The sequence below is a fragment of the Adiantum capillus-veneris genome, chromosome 28 (genome assembly GCF_014529385.1).
Source record: "Adiantum capillus-veneris isolate H3 chromosome 28, ASM1452938v2, whole genome shotgun sequence".
Lineage (NCBI taxonomy): Eukaryota > Viridiplantae > Streptophyta > Polypodiopsida > Polypodiales > Pteridaceae > Adiantum > Adiantum capillus-veneris.
The window spans coordinates 120769315-120779079 of record NC_140958.1 but is presented as its reverse complement, the minus strand read 5'-3'; positions in this window follow the sequence as shown (position 1 = coordinate 120779079).

Here is a 9765-nt window from a genome sequence, read left to right as displayed (position 1 = left end):
TTGAAGCATTGGTTCTATGCCATTAAGAAGTTGTTAAGATTCTTTGAAGAGGTTCAACTCAAGCATGTTAAAAGGGAGAAAAACCAAGAAGCAAATCAGCTTGCAAGAAGCAAAGTGCAAGTGCAAGTGACATGTATATATGTGACCCCGGACAATTCTGTAGGCCGTGAGAATTTAAGGGAGAATGAGGACTTTTTGAGCACATGAAAATGTTGAAAAGGGATGTCCAAGATGTAGAAGCGAAGGATAGTGTAGAAAGCTCATAAATTTACATTGGTAGGAGAGGATCTAATGAACTATGTATGGGATGAAGTGTTGCGGAGGGTGCTATACAAAGAAGAAATCGGTATGGTGCTGCAATAATTTCATGAGGAAAGTGGGCATCAAGGTGAAGACTAGGTGTTGATTTGACTATTGAGAGCAGGGTTTTGGTGGCCTTTTGTACTACGTGATGTGCACTATTGGTGCAAAAGTTTCCATGAATGCCAAACTATGGGTGAGAGGAGGTTAGTAGACGAGTCGTAGGGGGCCATCATTGCCCAAAATTCTTTTGAGAAGTGGGGTTTGGATGCCATTGGTCCACTCCCAAAGTCAAAAAGTGGAAAGAAATACGTTGTGGTGGTGATTGACTACCTTACTAGGTGGGTCGAAGCCAAAGCTATCAAAGAGGTAAAAGTTCACTTTGTGGCTCAGTTTGTTTTTCTTAACATTTGTTGTCATTTTGGAGTTCCATGGGTGTAGAGGAAGGGATTTAGAAGCAAACTTATGAAGGATTTGGTGGAGAAACTGTGCATTCAACACTGGTTCTCTTCTCCTTGTCATCGTTAATGCAATGTTCTGGTGGAGAGCGCGAATGGTCAAATCATAAATATGCTGAGAAAGTATCTTTACAATTAGTAAACACAGTGGGAGGTGAATCTCAAGAAGTGTTTATGGGTGTACAGGACATCCTACAAAGTGGTGACTAAATTTACTCGATTCGAGTTGGTCTATGGTAAGAAGGCGGCGTTTCCCTTACGTACACATCTACGTGCTGTGAGAGGGATGTGGCAAGCCAGTGCCACACAACACGGGATGCTACATGATCAAATTGTCAGTCTCAAAGCTTTGCAAATGAATAGGAGGCAACCATGGACTATTATGTGAAGCAGTGAAAGAAACAGTTGCTAAATTCAACCAAAGATTGCCTGATAAGAGGATAGAGGAAGGAGATCTGGTAGTGAAGTACGCGAGTTACTTGGATTTTACTTTTCAAAATAAATTCTAGAAGAAGTGGATGGGTCTGTATAGGGTGCATAAATTTTTTCCAAATGGGACCTATCAACTAATTAGAGCTAATGGGAATGTGCTTAGAAATAGGGTAAAAGGGGTGTGGCTTAATCTACACTTCAATAGGAGTTTGGTGCCTGATGTAAACCATATTGTGGCCAAGGGTTTAGGCAACCCACTTAAAGAGACTTAGGAGCCTAGCGATTTTTTTTCCTTTTGGACGGCTTGGTTTGCGAACCTAGCGATACTAAAATGGTATGGGGAAGAGAAAACTTGGAGTAGGGATTACTTTCTCCCAAAGGCACTTCATAGCTCGATCACCAGATCCTTGAGTACCAAAGTGCAAGTAGTGTAAAGTGGAGGGGAAATAAAAAAGTTTTTTGGGATTTTTTGTGGTAAGTTTTGAAAAATTTGAGGTGCCTTGGAGGGCCATATGCACAAACGAACCCCCATGGAGCAGGGGGTATATGCAAAGGCATACCTCCCCTCATAAGCAACAAAGCGAGAGAGAGGGGACCTATCATGGCGTGGTTTGTCCATGGAGTCTACCCTTGGGGCGTTGTGCGTGTGCACATGCTGGTGGGTGTAGCAGTAAGGGGCCATGCTGACAGCCCTCTGGGCGCTGCCGCTTACACTATGCAGATCATGATGTGGCATTCTAGCAAAGGGCGGTTCCCATGAGTTTGATAGCTGCCCAGATTTTTTGAAGTAAAGTGTGTATTTGAGATGGTTGACACGATTGCCGTTGTCGTGCCACTTTGTGGTCATGTGATGAAAGAGGAGGATCTACAAGATTTTTTAAACTTTTGACAACCTAATGATCTATGCCATATTTTCTTATGAAATCAAGTTGATTGAAATGTGTGTTAATTGTGGATTTTGGGGCCAAGAAATGAATTTTGATGCCTACAAATCAATATGCAATGATGTTGTCAAAGTGCTCTTTATAGACCAAAGTTCTAGTACTGAGAATGCTCTACAAGCCTATCTTTACGGCTCACTGATTGGAGTCTGGATGGAAAAGTTATGGGCAATTTAGTATTTTTGAGGGGCCAATTGTGATATTGTTGGATCCATCTCGAGATATGTGTCATGGAAGTTGGATCAAGCCTAATAGAGATTCGATTGCTAGTGCATGAGACGGGCTGGACTGTGTGCTTTACAGGGCTCAAATAGGGCAACGATTGCTCAACTTATATGGCTAGATCAATTTTCTATGCAGTCTCAAACATCTATGAGCTGGGAAGTTAATGCTGAAGTAATTAAGGTTGTGCTCGGCATTGTTTTAGTTGAAATTTGGGTAGAACAAGCTGATAGTCAAATTGCCTTGACTATCAATATGCTGAACATAACACATTTATTGAAGTAGAAAGGGAGTAGAGGCCGTAGTTAACAAAGCTTTATGTGGCAATATGTAAGGCACATGTGATGCTTTTTCAAGAGCACATTAAGTTGTTGATGGGATATCTCTTGCAATGTCATTATTGGGAATGCACTACTTGAGGATGTGGTCAAGAAATTCTTGGAATCCGTGATGTACTTGGCAGTGTTTTGGTCAAAATTGAATATCACTCTGGCTATTGGCAAAACCATGTCGTGCTAGGAAGTGCCTTGTTTGGTATGTATGCCAAATGTGGTGTACTTTAAGGTTAGTGGCCGCCCAAGGCCAAGTTAATGACCGCCGAAGGATGTGAAGGGCTCCCATTGGTGAGCTTCAAGACCACCATTCAACTAGAAGCTGTATATGCACGAATCGGATAGTGAGCATGGAGACACCCAAGTAGTACATAATACCCCTCAATGAAAATATCCACCATTAATGTTAAGTGTTAAATGACCCAACTATATTGTATTCCTTCGACAAATGGATGCTTGCTGCAGAGTTAGATATATGCATGGTTCGGGAGCACAACAAGCATGATAGAGCAAGGAAAATGTTGCACTATCGAGGGTTTCAATGCTTCTATGGTCACAATAATCCTAAATTCTGACAGGATTTATGGTAATGGTTTGTTTTAATCCATTTTCCAGAGGGGTTTGCTGGGGAGGATTTTAATATGGTTTGCAACCGTTAGGACACCACTTCCAATGGGTCTGTTATCACTAGGTTAGAGCATCAGGCATGGGAGACACTAACTATATGGAAATGGAGTGACTCGTGGCTCTCCACATACGCCTCTTGCATTGGCTTGACCTTTGATTCACAACCTCACACTTCATCATGGTCTAGACTTGATAGAGTCTACTTTCTTAGTTCTTATTGACTGCCTTTATCTTCTCAAGTTCATATTGATATTCAATTGTTGTTATCTAATCATTTTCCAATTATGGTACAATTAACTAATGTAGTTGATTTACATGCCTTAAAATGTGTGGTATTGTCAGACTGTTAATGATCAGTAACTTACTTCTACATATGAATGTTTTTCAAAATGCTATGAATAAAGTGTTGGATAAATCATTGGTAGTGTTTGGCTCTTCGCAACCTGTGGAAGCATGGTAGAAGTTTTGTGTAGAGATGCAAGGTTGTATCATAAATGTAGAAAAAGTTGTGGCAAAGTAGAAAAAAGGGGAAGTGCTCAAGGCTTATGAGTATGTTACATTCTTAGACATCGTTAAATCCACAATGTCTAAGAACGTATCAACCCTCAATGAGGAGAAAATTGCAGGTCAGATAGATGCTAGATAGGTTCTCAAAGACTATGAGTAAGAGCTAGTAGTTAGGGCAAGGTTTATATGTAGGCAACATGAGTTAAAGATTGCACACTATTCTCTAAGATCTTTTTTAGCATGCTAGACACAGTATCCATAGAATTATAAAAGATGATGGGGAGACAGTGAGGATGACCATACAAAGATAACGAGGGAATGTAAAAAATACTATCAGATCATTTTGAATAAGGATGTAGATCAGTCTTCCGAGAGGAAACATGCTATTGATGTGTTATTATCAGTGGTGGATCCATGGATTGAGCCAAGTAATGCCAAAAGGTTGGAATCTCCATTTGATGAAAATGAAAATATGTGGGCTCTCAAAAATTTGGGCAATCATAAAAGCCCTGGTTTCTATGGTTTGACAAAGGAATGTGTATTGACCTTTTGGGGTAAGTTGGGCCCTTTGGTTGTAGAAGCTATCAACCAAATATGGCTAACTCAATACAAGGACCCCTCAATGAAACAAGGAATCATTAAACTATTACCCAAAAAGACTTTCATTTTTCCTTGGATGATTAGAGACCTATCAGAATGATGGGCATTCTCTATAAGGTGCTAGCAAAGACAATTGCAATGAGAAAGGGCCCATTTTTTAGAAATCACATTCATAAAAGCTGTCTAGGTTTACTGTGGGTAGATCAATTATGGATAATATCTTAATAGTGATGATGGGTGTAGAGGCATGTAAAAAATAATCAAAAAATTGTGTTGCATCAACTAGACTTTGCCAAAGCATTTGACTCTATTATTTGGGATTTTGTGGTTGAGGTAATGAGAAAGCTTGGGTTTGGTAGAATAATTTTTGCATGCATCTTGCTTTTGGGAATGGGGTCTATGTTATACATATGGATCAATGGTAGAATGTCTGATGTAGTGTTGGTCACCAAGTCAGTAAGGCAAGGTTGGCCCGTAATCCCATTCACTCTTTTGCTAACTAGATTCACAGGCTACTGCTGGGAATATTAAAAATCTGAAAATAGGGCAAGGTAATGTGGTTGCACTAGATTTTGTTGATGACACTATCACTTTGTTGCAAGCTGAAAATTTGAATATTGGAAAGTGTATGAATTATCTGAGTTTCTACTCTCTGGCGTTGGTTTGAATTGAAATCTTGCTAAATCCCAATTGACTGACATTTTTGCTAAAAACTGTTAGAAGAAAGGTGGAAGAATTCAAAGGGGCACTATTTTCAAGCATCTCGGGTACCCAATTGGTGTGGATGTTACGAATAGACAAGTGACTAGATGGGTGGAGAAAAGGGTGTATAGAAAAATAGCAAGGTGGAATTGTGATGAGTGACCTTTGAATGTGAGAGTGAGGATTCTTTTGTCAATCCTGGTCCCGCATTTTCTATACTTTCTTCCATTGCTAGGCTGGTTAGATAAAGCTCTTGACAGCTTTAGGTCTTGTATTCTGAATTTTTTGTGGGGTTCTTCTAGCAAAGCCTAGATTGTTTGGGATCATGTATCTCTTTCGATTCAACTGGGTGATTTGGGGATATTAAATCTAGAAAACCACATCATCGCTGGAAGAGCCACATCCATCAAACATATGTTGAACACTAACACCTGCTAGTCTAGAATTTTGTGGTGGTTGATTGATAAAACAATTGTGTACTTTCATGGAGCCTAGGATTTGAAACCTTGGGATAATTGTTCTCTAGAATACGTCTTAAATTGTGTACTTTCTTGGTTTTGATTGGTTGCCTGCATCTTATCAATTAGTTCAAGTTGATATTTTGTAATAGGACTAGTCTTTGAAGTTCTTAAAGTCGAAAAGAATGTAGCAGGGCATATCTTCCGTTAGCACGATTTGAAAGATTGTTGAATAGTCTATTAAATAGAGCTTTTACGAACGAGTTGAGATATTAAGAGAGAACATATATTCTTTTTTTAAAAAAATAATACACTAAAGACGGATTTGATAAAGATTAATGAATAACAAATAGTCTGTCTATGAACAGTAAAATTGAGATTTTTATTAATATCAATGTTTTATATTTATGTATTTTAGCTTAAAATGCATGGGTAGGCTTAAAATAAGTTATAAAAGTAGTGGAGACCCAGAAATAGAGGTTTTATGAGTCGCGACCTAAAAGTTGCGTTTTTAGCCAAATAGAGACGTTTTTCGCAATTCTGTCCGCGTTGCCTTGTAGACCAGACCTATTCCGTCGTTTTGAGTACCTAGATCGCTCTGTTCTGAGTTCGTTTGTAAAAGTTATGATGAAAACAAATAGAAGACAGCAGCAGTGTAATGTACACAGGGACACACAGACCTACAACATCATACAGTTCTCCCTGCTATCAACCAAGAAGTGGATTGTTTCTTCATGGTAGAGTATGGCAATTGAGATTATGAAGGTATATAATTATGTTTTTTTTACTTTGATTATCATGTTGAATTGGTTGCACGAGTATGTTCTTTTGGCTATTTTGTAGGCGATGCAGAAATCAATGTCTGAAACAGGATCTGTGTAAAGTGTCATGATAGAAATCTAACCTTTACGGATCGCTTAGCGATCACGTTCTTATATTATTCTCGCAGGTATACTTGGTACGAAAATCGTGCAGGCTTTTCGAGAAAAAGAAGGATAAAAGCACGACAGGTGGTGCGTTGGGGATCATTCACCGATCTCTTCTTCTGCGAGTGCGAGTGCGAGTGCGAGTGAGAGTGAGAGTGAGAGTGCGAGTGCGAGTGCGAGTGCGAGTGAGACGCTGCATGCAAGCGAACTGAAGCTCGGGGGTGGTCGGGAGGTTCGAGCTCCGTACAACGGAGTGCGCCCATATATTTTGCTCCTCTGTTGTATCAAATCTCTACAAAGATTCATCAATACAAAGATCTCTTTCTCTATCTTTTGCTATCGATCTCTATTATTCGGTTCCCGTGACAAGTGGTATCAGAGCAAGCGGTTGATTCTGGACATGGAAGGATACGAGAGGAGGATGAAGGAGCAGGAAGACCTGATTCGGCGACTATGCGAAGATCTGAAAATTGCAAATCGGAAGCGTGCTGAGGCTCTGCGGGGCAAAGCAGCACGAGAGCTTGATATCTATGTAGACTTGATGGCCAACATGAAGGTGAAAACCATGCTAATCCACCTGCAAACAATAATCATCGTGGCGGCGCTGGGGTACCGCCAAAAGAAATGATGACGATATTGGAGAAGCGACAACCAAATCATTCTTAACGAAGGCTAAGCTTAAAGAGTTTGATGGCATAAGAAAGATATGCGAAGATTTAGAAGCGTGGATTGAAGAACTCAAAGATTTGGATTATACTTTCAATATCGAGAACACGACCACGAGACTTTCGAATGCTCGAGCAAGGTGACCGATAAGACAATGCGTACCAAGATGGCTCAATTGGAGACTTTTGGCGATGCGTACGATAAAGGTAAGTCATCTACCCCTTCTTTGTGATGTTTTATGTCTTTGATACGTCCTTTGAAAGCTTCTGTGAGATCAAATTTATGCGTAGAAGTTGAGATTAAAATTTGAATTTCTTAATTGATTTGGATAGTATTCATTGCTTCTTATCGTTTAAATTGATTGAGAAATTAAACTTGAAATTAAATCGAGAAGTTAAAAGACTTGTGGACTTAACTAGTGGTAATAATAGTTTCACGAAAGAGTTAGTAGAAATTTTATTTTATTTTTTTCTTTGAAGAGTCGAAATCATAAAGATGATTTCTATAACATAAACATTGATATGCATGATGTTATCATTGGTATCAATTAGATCATTGAAAATCATGTTTTGATTGATTGTTAAGAAAGAAAAATATATCTTTAATCATTTGATGATGATAAGTCACACTCTTTGTGGAAAGAAAGAGATTCTAAATCTAGTTTTGGCAATGGAATTGATAAGGTGACTTAGATAAGAGTGTGACGTTGCTTGTGTTTGCTTGTGTGAGACGTTGCTTGTGTTTGCTAATGAGATTAAAGAGAATCTGGGGATAAACATAAAGAGAAAAATCCAGAATTTATAGAGGATCTCTTACATGAAGTTAAGGATGTGTTCCGGACGATCTTCTTGGTATACCTCCGCCTAGAGCGGTAGACCATGCCATAGATCTATATCCAGGAGCGACACCTTATTCCAGATTTCCATATAGGTTCAATATTGATGAGCTTAAAGAGCTCAAGATACAACTTGATGATCTTTTGAAAAAGGGTTTCATTAAACCTAGTGTATCTCCTTGGGGTAGTCCTGTGTTATTCCAAAAGAAATAGGATGGTACATATAGGTTATGCATCGACTATAGGGGATTAAACAAAAAGACCATTAAGAACAAATATCCTCTTCCTCACATAGATGAATTGATTAGTCATTTGAGTGGTGCCACAATATTTTCAAAGGTTGATCTTCGTTCTGGCTACCATTAAATCCGCATTAAGGTCGAGGACATTCCAAAGATTTCTTTTCGTACACGTTATGGACATTATGAATTTAGAGTTCTTGCTTTTGGTTTGACTAATGCACCAACAACTTTCATGTGCTTAATGAATAATATTTTTCACCCGTATCTTGATGACTTCATTCTGGTATTCTTGGATAATATTTTTGTGTATTCTACGAATGAAGAAGATCATGCATTGCACTTAAAGAAAATATTTGAGGTTTTGCGTGAACATAAATTGTATGCCAAAGCAAGTAAGTATTCTTTTGCAAAGGATCAGATTGTGTAATTGGGAAGAGTGATTTCTAAAGAGGGGATTCACATTGATCTTGATAAAGTTAAGACTATGTTAGTAAGAGATGTAAGAAGCTTTATGGGTCTAGCACAATATGAGAGAGCACACATTAAAGATTTCTCTAAGATAGCAAGTCCTTTGACCGAATTGACCGATAAAGACAAGGGTTTTGTGTGGACTTCTAGCTGTGAGACTGCTTTTGAGACCTTGAAGGCTAAAATAGCGGAAAATTATGTTTTGAAAGTTCCTGAGATGGGCAAACCATTTGTTGTGTCCTGTGACGCTAGTGGTGAACAATTAGGTTGTGTTTTGACACAAGAAGGAAGAGTAGTTGCATATGAGTTTAGGAAATTAAGACGACATGAATTGAACTATGCAACACATGATCTAGAATTGCTTGCTGTTGTTCATGCATTGAAGCATTGGCGTCATCTCTTGCTTGGTGTAAAATTTGAATTGCGTACTGATCATCAAAACTTGAAGTATATTTTCACTCAGCCATAATTAAATAACAGACAAAGAAGATGGATTGAATTGCTGGATAAGTATGACTTTGATTTGAAGTATTTGTGTGAAAAAGAAAATAAAGTTGCAGATGCATTGAGTCGTAGGCCCATGTGTAATTTGTTGACTGTTGTGCGATCCAATTTGATTGATGAGATACATGCTGAAGTTGAAAATGATTCCTTTTATATGCCTATTTTGAAATTCTTGCGTGAGAATATTGGTGAGATGTATGAAAACAGATATCACTTGTATAAGGGAAATCTGTATTGTTATGACCGCTTGTGTATTCCTGCAAATTCTTCTTTTAAGAGTCAAATTCTGTATGAGTGTCATAATTTACCTTTTTCTGGTCATCCTGGATTAAATAAGACATATGAAAAGATTAAAACCTTATTCTTTTGGCCGCGTATGAAATTGGATGTTAAGAATTATGTGTGTGAGTGCTTTCAATGTCAACAAGTTAAGATTGAGCATAAGAGGATGCCTGGTGACCTTCAACCTTAGACATTCCTTTACAGAAGTGGGAGTGTATATCCATGGAATTTATCATTAGACTTCCTACTACTCGTACAGGGTA